This window comes from Pinus tabuliformis, chromosome Q (genome assembly GCF_031772625.1).
Source record: "Pinus tabuliformis cultivar Carrire ecotype Pingquan chromosome Q, CPIR1, whole genome shotgun sequence".
Lineage (NCBI taxonomy): Eukaryota > Viridiplantae > Streptophyta > Pinopsida > Pinales > Pinaceae > Pinus > Pinus tabuliformis.
Window position 1 is genome coordinate 1131443764 of NC_142296.1, and position 16839 is coordinate 1131460602.

Sequence of the window (16839 nt, forward strand, 5' to 3'; positions counted from 1 at the left end):
AAGTGAGAGAAATCAAAGAATCTTGGAGTCATGCCCTCTTCAATACGCCCATAATCAAAAATCCAAAACTCCATTAACAAGATGATTGACATAAATGTTCGGGAAACCTAATTTGCAAGGGTTATGATAATTTGTAATAATCACTTGAGAGAGAATATGAAAATTTTCAAGGGAATATGAATAGGTGTTCAGAGTCCAAAAGACCCTCGAAGATGTGAAGGTTTTAACCCAGTACAAAAAATTACCTGCAAACAAATTCTTAAAAAAAAATTCTACAATGGCGTGAACATAAAACAAATATACACTAAGATTTTCCCTTGGATCCCAAATCTGGGAATACCAAATTGTTTTTTCATTATATTTTTTTTAATGTTATAATACACACACACATATATACATGTCGAAGCATTTGATGAGCCTCATTATTGAGTAATTATATGGGCCTTAATTGGCCTTAATTCACCTTCTAGCTTAGTCAAGCCAACTATTCTCACAACTTATTGCGTACTTTTGATTATATTTTGTTTATGAAATGAGTTAGAGTTGGATATTTGTCTTTATGGTCTAATGTGCATATAATGCAGGAATAAAGGATAAAAGCAAGGAGAAATGTAGGTATAAAGGATAAAAACAAAGAACTATAGCAAAAGACCTTGGTCAAGACTCGAATGGGACAAGGTAGAGGAATTATAGGAGGTTAATCCTCCTCATCTACTACCCCTCCATTTGAATATTCCTCCACCAGCTCGGAGTGCAAACAAACACATCATGAGGACTAAAAGACAGCCAAGCAAGTGAAAAGGACAGAAAATAGTTTATTTTGAGTTGGGAGCCAGAGCACCCTAATTTGAGAGGAATTTGTTGGAGACTTCATATGTATAAATATAGAGGATTAGGAGCTCACTAGGATTGGGATTCATTTGTAAAACTCTGTTTTATTTCTGAACTACAAAGATTTATGCATTTGCTCTGTAATGCATGGTTTCTATAATGAAGATGAGTTCTGTTTAAGCCATCTCTGAGTTAAACTTCGAGGGTTGAAGCTCTTGGGTTAGGGCCTGACCCAAGCAGCCACAACACTTCTTTACTATACTGCTATGCTAGCATAGAGTTCTGTTCTGTTTATTTGTTTAAGTAGTTTCATGGTTTGATGTTTCATTTTCTTCAAGTAGTTTCATGATTTCCTAATGCATTTTCTCAAGAAGTTTCTGGTTCTGATTCATTTGATTAAGAAACTTTCTAGTTCTTTTCATTTGTTTGAATAGCTTCCTATTTTTTTTCATTTGTTTCGGTAGCTGGATTTGCTGCAGTTTACTTTTAGTTGTGTTTTTAAATCACAGGTTAGTGAGAGGAAAATATTACTATCAGGTTGTGCGCAGGTGTCTCACCCTCATCTCCTCCCTTTGGGACCATGACTTGAGGTAGAGACCCTCCAGCAACCCCAAAAACACAGTCTTTGGTTCTCGCATGGGCTACGGAGTTCGCTGTTTAAATACAAGTAGCTATTTATGCGCACTGCTTTTCTCTGCCATTTTCCTTTGAAACTACCTCCAGCACATTCCCCCTACATCGCTTCCTCGCTGTCCGATCACCAACCAACCTTCACAATCACCGTCTGATTCACTCTTTTCTCCAACCACTACCCTGCGTGGAGTCCTCCACTTACTTCATGCACTTTAAATCCCAACCTTTGATCTGCCTTGTCAGATCCGACGGCTATCGTACACCCGCTCACCAACCTGCTCAGTCAAATCTCCACCGTAAATCTACCTTGCCAGATCCGATGGCCTTCGCGCGATATCATGTGGATTTATGTCTAATCGTTATCCGCACAAGGGCATGCGAGCGCACGATATACTGCTTACCGCCCTCTAAACTCGCCCCCCCATTTCTGCACGTTCCTTTAAGTGCTCCCATATCCACCGTTGATCTGTCTCCTGATCTGACGGCCATTGCATCACTCGATCACTTTACCACCTTAAACTCCCACCGTCGATCTGCCTCGTTTGTTCTGATGGCTATCGCTTCACCTGATCGCTAACTTGCTTGGCCGATCTTCACCGTCCATCTGCTGATTAATTTCACCCATCCATCTCTTGACTTCGCCTCCGCGACATAATCTCAACCGTTCATCCTATTAGTTCACCCTATTCACCCATATACCTATGTACCCTCTTGCAGTCCGATCTCAGTCATTCGTTTTCCTTTCACCCGCCTGATCCAATGGTTCTTAGGCGTTGTTGCTCCCTCACGTCCTCTTTTCACCAATTTGACCTCTGACTGTTTCTTCCGCTTAGACACAGGCTCAGCTTAGTTTCCATTATTTACCCCTTAGTCTAGTTTTGATGCTCTTACTTCTGCAACTTAGATAATTAGCATTAGATTAGTGATTAACCTAGTAATTTTGCTTCGCATTGTTGTTTAATTGGTTAGCTAGGGTTTGATGTGAGTTTAACATTACATGATTGCTTTCTTCATTTCTGCAGTAGAATAACTCTCTCTTAGAATAAGGTTTTCTCTCCTTCCATAAAAAATTAAAGCTTCTTCTGACTCTATAAATAATGACAACAAGCAGGACCTTCACTTCTACTTGTGCATATAGCACTCTCACCTCCAAGTTTGTACGAACCCTAGCTTGATAAGTAAATTTGGTAGCCCTGGGATTTGCAGCATTAATTGTTGTAATACCTAGGCTCATCAGCATTCATAAACCCCAATCAACTAACCCTAGATTAGAACATAACCATAACTCCCTTGACGAGATTTACAAATACCATTGGAAAAAACCATCGTGCCCAAAAACCATGCGCAAAACCATGGGTAGGTAGGCTCGCCCACCATATTTGGGTTTGCCCCCCATCCTTGGGTGTGCCCAACTATTATTGGGTCCGTATAAAACAAATTTTTTTTGGGGTGCTACCTCAGACCCCATGACGCATGGAAAGAATATAACACACACCCAACAAGATGAATCCAATGGGTATAAAGATTATATTTATTTGTGTTTTATTCTAATAAAAAATGAAATCCACACCTATATTTGACATTAACACTCCAACAATGGTATCAAATACAAGAGTCTCTCCATAGCCTATTAGATCTATGCCATACCCTGATTTGGCATTCCCTAGTTCATTTATGTGGTATGTGAGGGATGCTCTAGGTGTTTCATTTTCTTTATTTCATTCCCTTATGCATGCACTTGATATTTAATCTCTCTTTTCTATCTTTGTTAGCATTACCATATATCCTCATGAATTCATTCTTAGGTACTCCAAAGACCCTAGATTCCTTGTTCTTCTCTCGGTATATGAGAACTAGGGTTCACATGATGAAGCTCACTCCTCAGTCTTGTACCCATTTGCACCAATCATGAGACTTGTCATACAGAAAAATTCAAGATTTGCTTCTATGTATCTAAATTGGATTTTATTTGAATTCCTTCACCATAGCTTCTTCCTTCATGGTCTCACAAGATTTTGTGGGTTGTATCACTACCACCACATTGGATAATTCCATACAACATGAGCACTTGAGCTACTCTCCCTCACTAGTGGGATTCAAATTCATTCAATTCATACAATTGAAACTTTGGTCACATGGTAAGGTTGCTTTCTCTTAGATAATATCCTCCCATAAGTGCTTAAGATTGTCAAACCCTAAGGTTATCAAGGCTATGACCATTGAGATGCTAGACGTCACTAGCATTGACATGGTGAAAAAATTGATTAATGCAGCAATGCTCTATTTTTTTGCCATCAATGCTATTGAGAAGACCAATTTTGAGAACTTTGGGTTTCCTACGGGCTATGTCCCAATGGGTCACATATTGTATGATAAGGTCATCCTTGTTTGTTTAACTGGAATAAGTTTATGTTGAGAATTGGACATGGTTGCATTGATCCAGACTCATACAGGAACGAAAAGAAATACAAATATAAAAATAAACACAATGATATAGCATAAATAAATCTCCATTTCATTAATATCAAAGAACTGAGAGATGCTTACATATAGAATGGAAATAAACTAGCTCAGGTGATGGTAGCTTATCTACAAGAAAAGATGTGGCGGCTACATGCCTTTGAATTGTGTTACAATGAGGCTCAAGAGCCTTTTATTATTGAAAAACAAAGGGAAAACCCTAAACAACCGAAACACTAACCCTAGGAGATGGAACGACAAGAGTTTGTGGGATCTGTTGGGGTTAGTTGGACAACCAACTTCCTCGGGTCATAACTTGGTCATATGATCTCCATTTGGCGCATACGATACCTTGTTAGAAATATCTCGAGTATTTCTATATTTGCGATAGCCCATAGCCATAGGCACAAGATTGTTGCATCCCTCGAAAAAATGTTGTTTAGGGGGTCAAAATAACTCTGAAAGTTCAAGACCCGAAAAACTGCTAAAAATAGTAAATTATGCTATAATCAAGGAAACTGATGAAACCAGCTAAAGGTCCAGGTGGAATAGGCGGGTGGCCACCAATATCCACTTGGATCATGCATGTTACAATATGCTCTTTTGCATATGGTAGGATATGGCAATGTGAAGAAAGAAAACTTGTGAAAATTCCATTAGTGGGGGAGAAAAACACCAAGACATCTTCAGAATTTCGACACTCTTAATATCAAAGCCACACTTGAAACACTTAATCAAGGAATTGCCAATATGTTTGATTTAACATTTGTTGAGAAACATCAAGTAACTAGATAGAATAAGATAGAATCAATTATTCTTTATTCTTACACATATTGTATTGTTGACGATGGTTGCCAAATGGAGGGTATCTCTAATAAATGCTCCTCGTTTGGTTGACATGAAAGCTTGTTATTTTTAATAATCATCTGTATGTTGTAGGGGGAGAATATGAGGGTAGTCTTCATCCGTCAAATCAACATAGGTGTACAACCCAAATAAAAGGGAACATGACATTGTTTGTATATTCAATCCTAACCTGAAGATCAATTCACATTCAGAATCAAGAACAACAGTAACTTGAAAATAGTTTTTTCTATAAATTTACTAATTAAATTTCATTTCAAACAGGGGCATTTTGTTAGAAGCCGATACCCTCATCGATTTGGCCACATGAATGATCAATGTTTTAATCTTCATCCTTGTGAGCATTGTGGAAAAAATTTCACCTTCTCACCTTGTTTCTAACAATGGGAATAATATCAATGATTAATAGGCATAGTTCAAGTTTAAAAGTCCAATCGATTGAGCAGAAAGAAGCTGCGTATGAGCTAGAGCCTCAAACCAAAGTTAACGAGAGCCAAATTCAAAGTTGAAGCTAGAGCGAAAGTCATGCTCCATGAGCATGATTTAGTTTGTGATCTTCCTTAAACCACCATTTAGTCAAATACTAACAAGTTCTACTAGACAACAATTTATTTCCATTTTTAAACCACTATGTCCACCATTATTAGTTTGTGGTCATCTTTAAACCACCATCTAAGAGAACTTCCATTTCACACAAGACATCAACTTCTAACTAAATTAGGAATTGTTATAGGAACTACAAGTTCTAGATCTTGTAGTCATCCTTAAACCATTATTTAGTAGAAGGCTTAGACTTTTACTAGCCTTTTGGTTTTTGGTCATCCCTAAGCCACTGAATTCAAAGAGCACATTCAACCATTGACTAATATCCAGTTCCAGATTTCGACTATTTGCTTGGACTCACATACACTCATTTGAAATAAAAGAGAGGAATATTGAAACCCTAATCCATAAGGGTTTTGATAATTTGTAATATTCACTTGGGAGAGAATATGAATAGTCTCATAGGAATACAGATAAATGGAAACTGAACCACATACAAACCAATTAGCATACACCTTAGCTCATGATTTATATGAATAGAATAAGCTATAATGAATTTAACTAGCCCACCCATATAAATTAAATGGTTGGTAAATATTGATAGAAATTATTCCATAATAAACATCAAAACACTTACTTCATAATGCATCTCATTACTAAAATAAAATGAAAGATCATAAAAACTAACTAAATTATAATTTTGTTTTAAATTATTGCTATTATTGTTAATTATAATAAGAATTAATATATAAGTAAAACGTATATACATTTAAAAAACCATGAAATAAGATTGTTACTCATGGAGACCTACCCCATTTTACATGGAGATTCTTAATCATAAATAGGTATTGTTTTATTACAATATTATGAGCCAATACTATGGATTATGAATACCACATATCCAAAAAACCATATCTTACTTATCACTTTATATGTCAATTGTTTATATATTTTTTTTAATTAATTAATTTAATTAAAATGATAAAAATAACGTAACTACTTTATAAGTAAATCTTAATATTTGATTTGTATATATTACTATAAATATTCTAGCATATTTCATGGAGACTAAATCCTTATAATCCATTTATGCAAGCCACGTATATAAGAAACTCGTAGTTCAACCTAGCACTAAAATGTCCAATACTACCAGAAATTAAAGTTGGGATCGAAAACTCCAACTAGATACCTACACCTCCCACCTTGGTATAAAAAGCCATGGATGTCATTTTCAGGAATTCTAATGTAGGTGGAGAGAGATTTAACAACCCGTCTTAACCACTTGATCAATAATGATTGTAATTACGCTAAATTTAAGGCAGCCTTATTCCAAAATAGCAGGTTGCTTGCATTTTCGGTTTTATAATACCTCCAGTGCCCCGTTTTATTTTCATCCTCTGACTTCCTATCTATCGGTTCAGGGTAAGTATCTCTTCACATTGCTTTCTAAAGATTTTAATGTTGTCGCCCCTCGGTTTCGTTCATCTAAGGCTCTGCGTTCTTCATTGGCAACAATCTTATGGCCTTCAAAGTTAATTTTCGGTTTACTAACTACAATGAAAACGAGCCCATCTCGGGGTGGTGGCGCAGTTGGTTAGCGCGTAGGTTTCATAGCTAATTTGAGTAATCCTGAGGTCGAGAGTTCGAGCCTCTCTCACCCCACTTTTATAAATTTCTTGTCAACCGGGACGTCGAGAGTTCGAGCCCATCTCTCAGCCGAATTTTTAATTTTTTCGTCAGTGAGATGTCGAGAGTTCGACCCTCTCTTACCCAAATTTTCAATTTTCTGGTCAACCCCGACGTCGACAGTTCGAGCCAGTCTCTGACCCCAATTTTTTATTTTCTTGTCAGTCCGATGTCGAGAGTTCGGTTCAACCCTCTCTCACACCAATTTTCAATTTTCTGGTCAATCTGACGTCGACAGTTCGAGCCTCGGAAGTGGGATGGAATCGATAAAATTTTTAAGAAAACCTGGCAATGTTGTGGCTGCTGGAATTCGAGACCAGGCCTCCACGGCCGCAACGTGGACTTCTGACCACTAAACAACAGAGATATGTAACAAAACTACCGTTGTGCTGTAAAAAAAAAAGTCATTAATTATGCTATTTATTTATTTTGTAAAATAGTGATTTTTGTTTCTAGTTGTTTTTAGTTTTACTATTTTAGTGAATTTTCTGTTTGGTTTGTTTGGTAGATAAGTGAGATAGTGAGGGCTTGGAGTATGCCCTAAAATTATTTTTGTTTGGTTAAGAATTTGTTTGGTAGATACCCTAGATAGTGAGGCGTTGGAGTATGCTTTGAAACTGCTTTTGTTTGGTTAAGAGTATGCCCTGAAACTGCTTTTGTTTGTTAAGGACTCGTTTTTCTCGGACATAAGGAAACAGGTTAACAAACCAAGACCAGGGTTGGAGTATGCCCTAAGACCACCATTGGAGTATGCCCTAAAACTGCTTCTGTTTGGTTAAGAACTAGTCTTTCTTAGATGGAAGGAAACAGGTTAACAACCGAAGACCAAGAGGCATCTGGTAGGAGTGAAAGTCTACCCCCTTATGGACCACCAACCGGTTATTCTAGGTGGCTTGGTTTTCCTTAAGTAAGGGTGATGAGTTAGTGTGATTTTCCTTGAATAAGGGTGATGGGTCAGCCTGAATTTGGTAGGAATGAAAGTCTACCCCTTTCCGGAACACTCACTGGTTATTCTAGGTGGCTTGGTTTTCCTTAAGTAAGGGTGATGAGTTAGCGTGATTTTCCTTGAATAAGGGTGATGAGTCAACTTGCATTCTCGCATAGCAACTAGAAATCGCTATCCTCATTGCTAATTAGACCAATGAATTATGATCCAGCCGAGTAACTTCCTCATCTGTCAGCTTTAATGCTTGATCCAGCTGCTTAACTTCCTCATCTGTCAGCTTTCAGTTTAAGTAGGGGGAGTGCAACTTCCTCATCTGTCAGCTTCCAGTTTAAGTAGCGGGAGTTGTAGAGACAAATATCATTATAATGAAAGCATCTGCACATCTTCTTTTTCAGCTGTCATGGATTCTTGCAGTTAGAGGCGTGGGGTCCATTATAATGAACGCATCTGCACATCTTCTTTTTCAACGGTCATGAGTTCTTGCCGTTGGAGGCACGGCGTCCCTCATCTGTCAGCTTCCAGTTTAAATCTGTGCATCTTCTTTTTCAGGGGTCATGGGTTCTTGCAGTTGGAAGCGCGGGAGCGGGTATCTTATTAATGTGATTGGTGATAGGTTTTCCCACTTGTGAAAAAAAAATAAACAAAATAGTACAGTGCTCTTAACCTTGTAGTCGTCAAATCAAATCTCATTAAGTAGTGTTTTGGCGATAATGTTATAAAATATTTTTAATATAATATAAACAAAATTTTATAGATAAATGTTTATTTGTAAATTTATTAAAAAAAATTAAAATTGTAAATTGTAAATTATGTAAAATTTATTATTTGTGCATTTAGAAATACATTTTAAACCAAAAAAACAAAATTCAATTTCCAAAAAAAACTTTTCCCATAATGTAAAATAAATAAATTTATGTTTTTCACATAACATTATCCATATAAAAAATAAATAAATCTATTTTGATATATAATTGTATTATTATGTATAAATAAAATGTGGCCCCCTTTAATTATTTGTTGGCGATTTCTAAATGATATGACTATGTTCCATCTAATTTTTTTCAAAGTTTTAGTGATGTACATGTTTCCTCTTTATATTTAATTAAAATGAATTCTTAAATCAAAAAGAAGCATTTAAGGATTCTACTTTAAAACTGAAAATTAATTTTATAATGAGTTAGTTTTCCACGGAGGCTTTCGTTAAGACACTCATGTGGAATCTTTTCAAAGTCTGGGTGATATGCGTGATATGCATGTTTCCTTTTTACATTCAGGGAAGATGTATTCTTATCTCACCATCTTTTTTTACATGCAGGGAAGATGTATTTTTATTTTAAAAATAGCATTTAAGGATTTTGGTTAAAAATTAAAAAATATTTCCATAATAAAAAATTTCATAGAGGTTAAATTTAAGGCTCTGTAAAATGGAATCTGATAAAATAATCTCTTATCAACTTTGCAAAGAACACCACCAACCGAAGGAAAAAAAAAAAAAAAAAAAAACTTTTTATATTACAACAAATTGACCATATTTATATCCATTATTTTTTTAAATAAAATAATAAATAAAAAGCATTCACTATGATATATATAATACAAATGAAATGCAGTGTACATTAATTTCATAAAAGTGTAGACCCCCAAAATAATTTAATATACAAGAATTAAGAAAGAAAAAAATATCTATTCACAATTTAATAACAAAGCCATACTTTTGAATAGCAAAAAAAATATCTACAATTATTAAACAATTGACAATTTCTTTGTCTGTTCAATCACTAAGATAACATCAATAAGACTTCTCTTCTCTTTCTGTTCACTCACAGAGAGAACATCAATAAGAAAATAATTCATTTTATTTAAAATTGTGTTAAATGTAAATATACACCTCAAAAAACTAAAAATAACTCACAAGCTTATTAACATTACATCTAATAATTAACATAAAAAATAAAGAAATAACCACAAAACATCATAATAAAATTCCACATAACACTGGAGAAAATAGAAGAAATGAAAAGCCCAATCTCAATGCTACGATCGCTGTCTATAAAGTATGGCTAACTTGGACCTCTTATTCACATTAAAAAAATTTGTTTTACTGAGTAAAAAGAAAAAGTTTTTTATTTTAAACACAGACCATAAAAAAATTATGGTCACCTTTGGGCAGGCCAGTTATTTTAATCCTCAAATACGCATCCTCACTTTTCAAATATTTTTACAATTGTATCTTTTTTTCATATTTACTAATTTAGTCTTTTCTACAATTTGTTATTTTCTTTCTCAAACTAAGTAACCAATTTGAAAATAATAAATTAAAATAAATTTTAAATTCAACCTATTTTTAGTTAGATTGATAATTTTTATAATTGAGAAAAATAATTGTTATATTCTCTATCTAAATTCAATTTTTATAAATGATATCTGAACACTCATGAAGGTAGTCCAAGATTCACAAGGTTCAAGCATTACCTTTAGCTATGTATACGTCCAAGATTCACAAGGTTCAAGCATTACCTTTCGCTATGTATACCCCTCCCATTGTATGAGCAAGGAATTTTCACCTTGGCTCCTCCCACATAGCCTTGAGAGTCTATAGTCTGTTCTTTAAGGAGCGAGGAGTGGCTTCAATGTCCCACTACTGGGACTAGTGATGTATGGTGTATAGATGTGTCTTGGGACTTTTGCTTAATTCAGAACCCTGTTAAGGCCAACATGTTTCACGCTTGTTTTGTATATGTTTGTAAGACTACTCTTTAAACATTTGTAATGCATGTTTGCTTAACCTGTACTAAGATAGTTGAATTACTTTTGGTTATTTTAGTACTTTGATTATTGAATTTGTGTTGTATTGCTTATCACCGTTGTCCCATCCCTATGGACTACTCCACATGATACTAGACATACCACCTTTGTGTATTGGCTATCACCATTATCACATCCTTGTGGACTACTCCACGGGGTACTCAGCAAACCATATTTTTCTTCTTCTGGTTATAATGACCATCACATCTATGTGGACTACTCTGTTGGGTGGTGTATGTGTTGTCCTTTTCACCTCAGTTTTAATGACTGCCGCATCCGATATGGAATATTCTGTTGGGTGTTGGACAAACCTTTCTAGTTTGTGTGTGTCTCTTCTAGGGTGGTACTACTACCTCTCATTTAGAGTCTCGCTTTATTATCTTATCCGAATGGAAAATGACATGAACCCATGGTATTCATCCACCCATGTTATTCATCTACCCATGGAATTTACCCACGGTATTGTAAGTGATTTCCATGGTATTGTGACATCCACCCTTGGTATTCATTCACCATGGAATTTACCTGTGGTATTGTAACTGAAAAAGGTTATAAGTAGCAAGTCACATTTTGTAAAAAGACAAATTGTCCACCACAATGTAGCCTTTACATTGATTATATGTTTTAATAAAAAGTTTCTTTGTGGTTTTATTATTGTGTATTCTCCTCTATTCTTCTGGCATTTCAATTTTTCAGATCTTGGGGACCTCCCCTCAAGATCAAGATCACTATCATCGTTTGCAGTAAGAGAACCTTGACATAGTTTCATTATGCACTCACCAGCCACACATACCTTGTTGTTTGAAAATACCAATGTAACACTCTCATGTGCTGACAGCTAGAGCCAAGACAATCTTTAAGTATATGGTAACTAAGCCTTCATACCATATGGGAATCCTACACCAAATAATGTGAGGTCTAGTTGGGACTTCACATCAGGGAGATCCCCTTGGTTGACGGATTTCCAGCACCATCAACATGTCTATGGAGCTTTACAAACCAATTCAATACAATATTTACAATAATACACACATATGCACATTTTCTCAACTAGCAAATAAAAAGGATACGATGCCTGCATCCATAACAAGGGAATCCATAAGCTCACACCTCCACCCTCAAAGTAATACCGGGATTCACCTCCTTACCAAGAAGTACAAAGTCCAATGTAATTTCAAATCTGCATCCAATGTCCACTGCTACAATCCAATGTCACTTGTCCTCTTAGTGAACAGTTACTGGCTCATTGTTCCAGGGCGCACTCCTAATGTGCATCTGATTCCATCTAATAATGCTAATGACATAAACCAATATATTCGTGCTTCCTTTCTCTGCTACATAGTCCCTCGGGAAATCTTGTCACCTCCTTTTGTGCAGTCACTCACCTTCCAATTTCCTCGACATCCCCTATCCTGGGCAATCCATCCCTTGACAAGGCTTCCTTGCATTGAAAGATCAAACAACCAAGTCATATACATGCCTCAACCATCATACCAGTCATAGCATGCTCATGTAAATCAATGCACACTATTGGGTACCATTGTCCCACAATGGCCCTACTCTTGAAGTGCTCTACCAGCATAGTGCTGCATGTTCCAATTTCTTTCAGTGTTGCTGCTAATTCTAGTGGTCGATTTCAGCCACTTAACGAGGCATGTTCATGCATTACTGTTCCAAGCACATAATTTCCATTAGATTCAAAATAAATTCAAATAAATTCAAATCATGCCTTATTGGTGGCTTGTCAATAAGGTACACTTGCAATCCTGTTTACTTCCTGTCACAACAAGTCAAACTAGCATCTTTGATAAAATCATCATGTATAAACATATCACATCAAGTTAGCTCAAAACACGACCATGATAGATAAAAATCACAAATCACATGTAACCATCATAAACCATAACCATAAATCTCATGTAATTATCATAAACCAGAATCATAAATCACATGCATAATAAAATTGAAATGCAATATTGATACTTGTCCTTTCATCAACCCTTAGCTTCTACTTTTGTCTTTATTCCATATGCACGTTGGATCGGTTTCCACACTAGAAAAACACCCAATGTCTTCTCCTAAATCATGTACACATAGTGTGCATCACACACATACAATCACACATTGCATACAACGCCATGCAATACATGCACCTTACACCTGACATACAACACATACACCTACACCTGGTGTACAACACAATGAATACATATGTAACGATGCCATGACTACACAATGCACATACATAGTACTGCATTCCCCTCACTACGCAATATGTTGTTCTAACTTGAATCCTACTATGCATTGCATAGTTCTAGTGGATAGTTAGGCATCCCTCAGTCCCTGCGAAGCTTAACTGCACAATCCCTACCTCCTCTTCCTTAAGCATTGTGCACTGCACAACCTTATCCACAAGCTCATCACTCTTGTCTCGTGGATTTTCTCATTGTGTAGAATCTTGAATAACCTCTCCACATTGTTCATTTCAAAACTCCACAGAACAACATGGGAACCCCTTGGTCACTACTGAATCCAACTATGCAATTCCTAGTTTCTTTTTCCTAGAACCCTTGCCCATTGTCCCTTCATAGCCAACATCTTCCATGAGTGAGAAAAGGTGGAATAGATGGTTTTCAGACTAATGTTGGCTTGTCATGAACGGAATTCATTTGTAGGTGTGACCATGTCAATATGGCAAAGTGATGTTCAAGGAAGTCATCAAGGAGAGACTACAAGACAACACTTGCAAAGAAGGAGCAAAAGGAAGAACCATCATGAAATACATGAAGGAATCTTGGACCAAGACAAAGAGGTGGAAACTCAAGTTTACTTGGAAGGTTCTGACGCTCATTTAGACCCTTTGGAGGGTGAATATGAAGAAAAATTAAATATCCATCATGAAGAATTCAAAGTCATAGCAATAAGAAGAAAATCTTTGCATTGATGAAATGAAGTCTTATGTCATCGCTGCCAAGTCATGGCTTCTCAAAGTGTCATACAAATTCATATGCGTCAATGTATTTTCCACATCACTCATGGAATGTAATTATGTAAATTCCAAAAATGAGAAAATTTAAAAATGTGTGGAAGCCTAAGGGTCCCACATGGAATGTGAAAGAGTCACTAAAAATTTATAAAGTCATGCAGAAGCTCAAAGGTCACATAGGAATTCAAAATTCATAGTGGAAGATCAAGATTCATGAGGGAAGTCAAGAGTCACATGGGAGGTGGAGAGTCACCTCATTTTTTATAAATACAGCCTCATAGTTCAAGTAAACGGACAAGGATTTTTCACCTTGGGTTCTCTAGCTTGGCATACGAGAGAAGATATTTCATTGGAGGAGCAAGTGGTGACTTAATGTTCCACTATTGGGGCTAGTGTTTCATCATTGTAATCGTGTATGTTGGCACTTTCACTTAATATATGAAGCTCTTGGAGCTAGTGCACTTTCATGCATATGTCATGAATAATTGTGAGATTTTTTTTTCATTGTTTGTGGTATATGTTTAATCTAACACATACTAATTAAAATGAACTATTTTGTTGGCTTTGGTATGCATCTTGTTGAATGTGTGTTGTTATCTTGTGAACTATTTTTCAAGTTAACTAATGATCCTTTACATGTTCTTGTGTGTCTATTTTAGAATAGTACTATTACTTTTCTTCTAGAGGCTCAATCTCTCATTTCCCTTCTGTGAAAGTTGATGAGCCTCATTATTGAGTAATTATATGGTCCTTATTTGGCCTTAATTCACCCCCTAGCTTAGTCAAACCAACTATTCTCACAACTTATTGCATACTTTTGATTATATTTTGTTTATGAAATGAGTTAGAGTTGGATATTTGGCTTTGTGGTCTAATGTGCATATAATACAGGAATAAAAGATAAAAGCAAGGAAAAATGCAGGTATAAAGGATAAAAGCAAAGAACTATAACAAAGACCTTGTTCAAGACTAAAATGGGATAAGGTAGAGGAATTATAGGAGGTTAATCCTCCTCATCTACTACCCTTCCATTCAAATATTCCTCCATCAGCTCAGAGTGCAAACAACCACATCATGAGGACTAAAGAAGACATCCAAGCAAGTGAAAGGGACAACAATCAATTTTCTGTCATTAGAGGCCAAGCCTCCCTAATGGGAAGGAAGTTGTTAGAGATTTCAAAATGTATAAATAGAGAGGTTTAGGACCTCACTAGGATTCGAACTTCATTTGTAAAACTCTGTTTTATTTCTGAACTGCAAAGACCTGTGAACTTGCTTTTTAATCCATGGTTTCTGTAATGAAGATGAGTACTATTTAAAGCCAACTCTGAGTTAAACTTCGAGGGCTCAAGCTCTTGGGTTAGGGCCTGGCCCAAGCAACCACATCTCCTCTTTATTGTTCTATTATTTTAGCATAAGATTTTGTTCTTTCTATTTGTTAAGTAGTTTCATGGTTTGTTGATGCATTTGCTCAAGAACTTTTGGTTCTGATTCATTTGGTTAAGTAGCTTTTTGGTTATGTTCATTTATTTGAATAGATTCATGTTTCTGTTCATCTGTTTTAGTAGTTGCATTTGTCGTAATTTGTGGTTTTTTTAATTCACAGGTCAAATTAGTGGAAAAGATTACTATCAGGTTGTACACAGGTGTCTCGGCCTCATCGCGTCCCTTTGGGACCATGACTTGAGGTAGAGACCTGCCAAAAACCCCAAAAACATAGTTCCTGGTTCTCGCATAGGCTATGGAGTTCGTTGTTTGAATGCAGTTCATTGTATACCCTCACTGGTTTTCTCTGTTATTTTTCTTTGAAATCACCTCCAGCACGTTCTCCCTCCATCGCTTCCTCGCCGTCCGATCACCAACAACCCTTCACAATCACTGTCCGATTCACCATTTTCTTCAACTGCCGCCTCACATGGAGTCCACCATTCACTTTATGAACTTTAAGTCCCCACCATCGATTTTCCTTGCATAATCTGACTGCTATCGCTTCACCCAATCACCAACTAGCTTGGTCGATCTCCACCGTTGATCAGCCCCACCTGATCTAATGGTTATCGCTCCATATCGCATGGATTTCTGACCGAACGTAATCCACCCGAAAGCACGTGAAATGGGTGGTTTCCTCGTGCTACGTGTCGCTCGGGGAGGCTAATCGCGTAAAATTTGAGAAAACCACTTACAGCTTTGAGGGCGCGCGATAAACAACTTATCGCCCTCTAAATCCTCTACACCATTTCCGCATGTTCTCTTGCCCGCGATCTAATCTCCGCTGTCCATTTGCCGACTAGCCTCCATCGTCCATCTCTGACCTTCACCCGCACGATAAGATCGTAGCCATCCATCGCTCCGATTAGCCTCACCGTCCATCTCTTGACCTCACCAACACGATTAAATCTCAGCCACCCATCTCCTTTGTTCCGCTATTCATCCATTCACTCACCTAAATCCCTCGCGATACAATCTTAACCGTCTATCCCGTTAGAAACCCTGTTCACCCATGTGCCTACGGAACCTTCCACGGTCAAATCTCCACCGTTCATTATCTTTCACGCGACTGATCCAATGGTTCTTATGCGTTGTTTCTCCCTCACGCCCTCCTTTCACAAATTTCGACCTTTGATCGCTTTTTTCGCCTGAAACCCGATTTAGCCTAAGTTCTTTTTTACCCCTTAGTCTAGTTTTAATGTGTTTTACTTCTGCAACATAGATAATTAGCCTTAGGTTAATGTTAAATTAGGAATTATGCTTAGCATAGTTGTTTGGTTGATTAAGTTGGGTTATGGTGCAAGTTTAGCCTTTGATGCTTTTTCTTCATTACTGCAATAGAAGTAGATTTCTCTTAGAATAAGGTTTGCTCTCCTTCCATCAAATAATTAAATTTTCTTCTGACTCTATAAATAGTGACAACAGGCAAGACCTTCACTTCTACTTGTGCATATAGCACTGTCACCTCCAAGTTTGTACGAACCCAGGGTTGATAAGTAAAGTTGGTAGCCCTGGGAGTTGCGGCATTATTGTTGCAATACCTAGGCTCATCACTTGTTGGCGCCGTTTCCAGGAGGTGTCTAAGTAGAAGTAATTA

The 16839-nt window shown here is 36.7% G+C and overlaps 1 non-coding gene across 1 annotated transcript; it reads left to right on the forward strand.

Annotated features, from left to right (window-relative positions):
* Window positions 1-6906: 6906 nt before the first annotated feature.
* TRNAM-CAU (transfer RNA methionine (anticodon CAU)) lies at window positions 6907-6993 on the forward strand. Its single transcript is given in 2 exon segments — window positions 6907-6944; window positions 6958-6993. It is a non-coding gene; the product is annotated as a tRNA-Met (tRNA).
* The last annotated feature ends 9846 nt before the right edge of the window (window positions 6994-16839 follow it).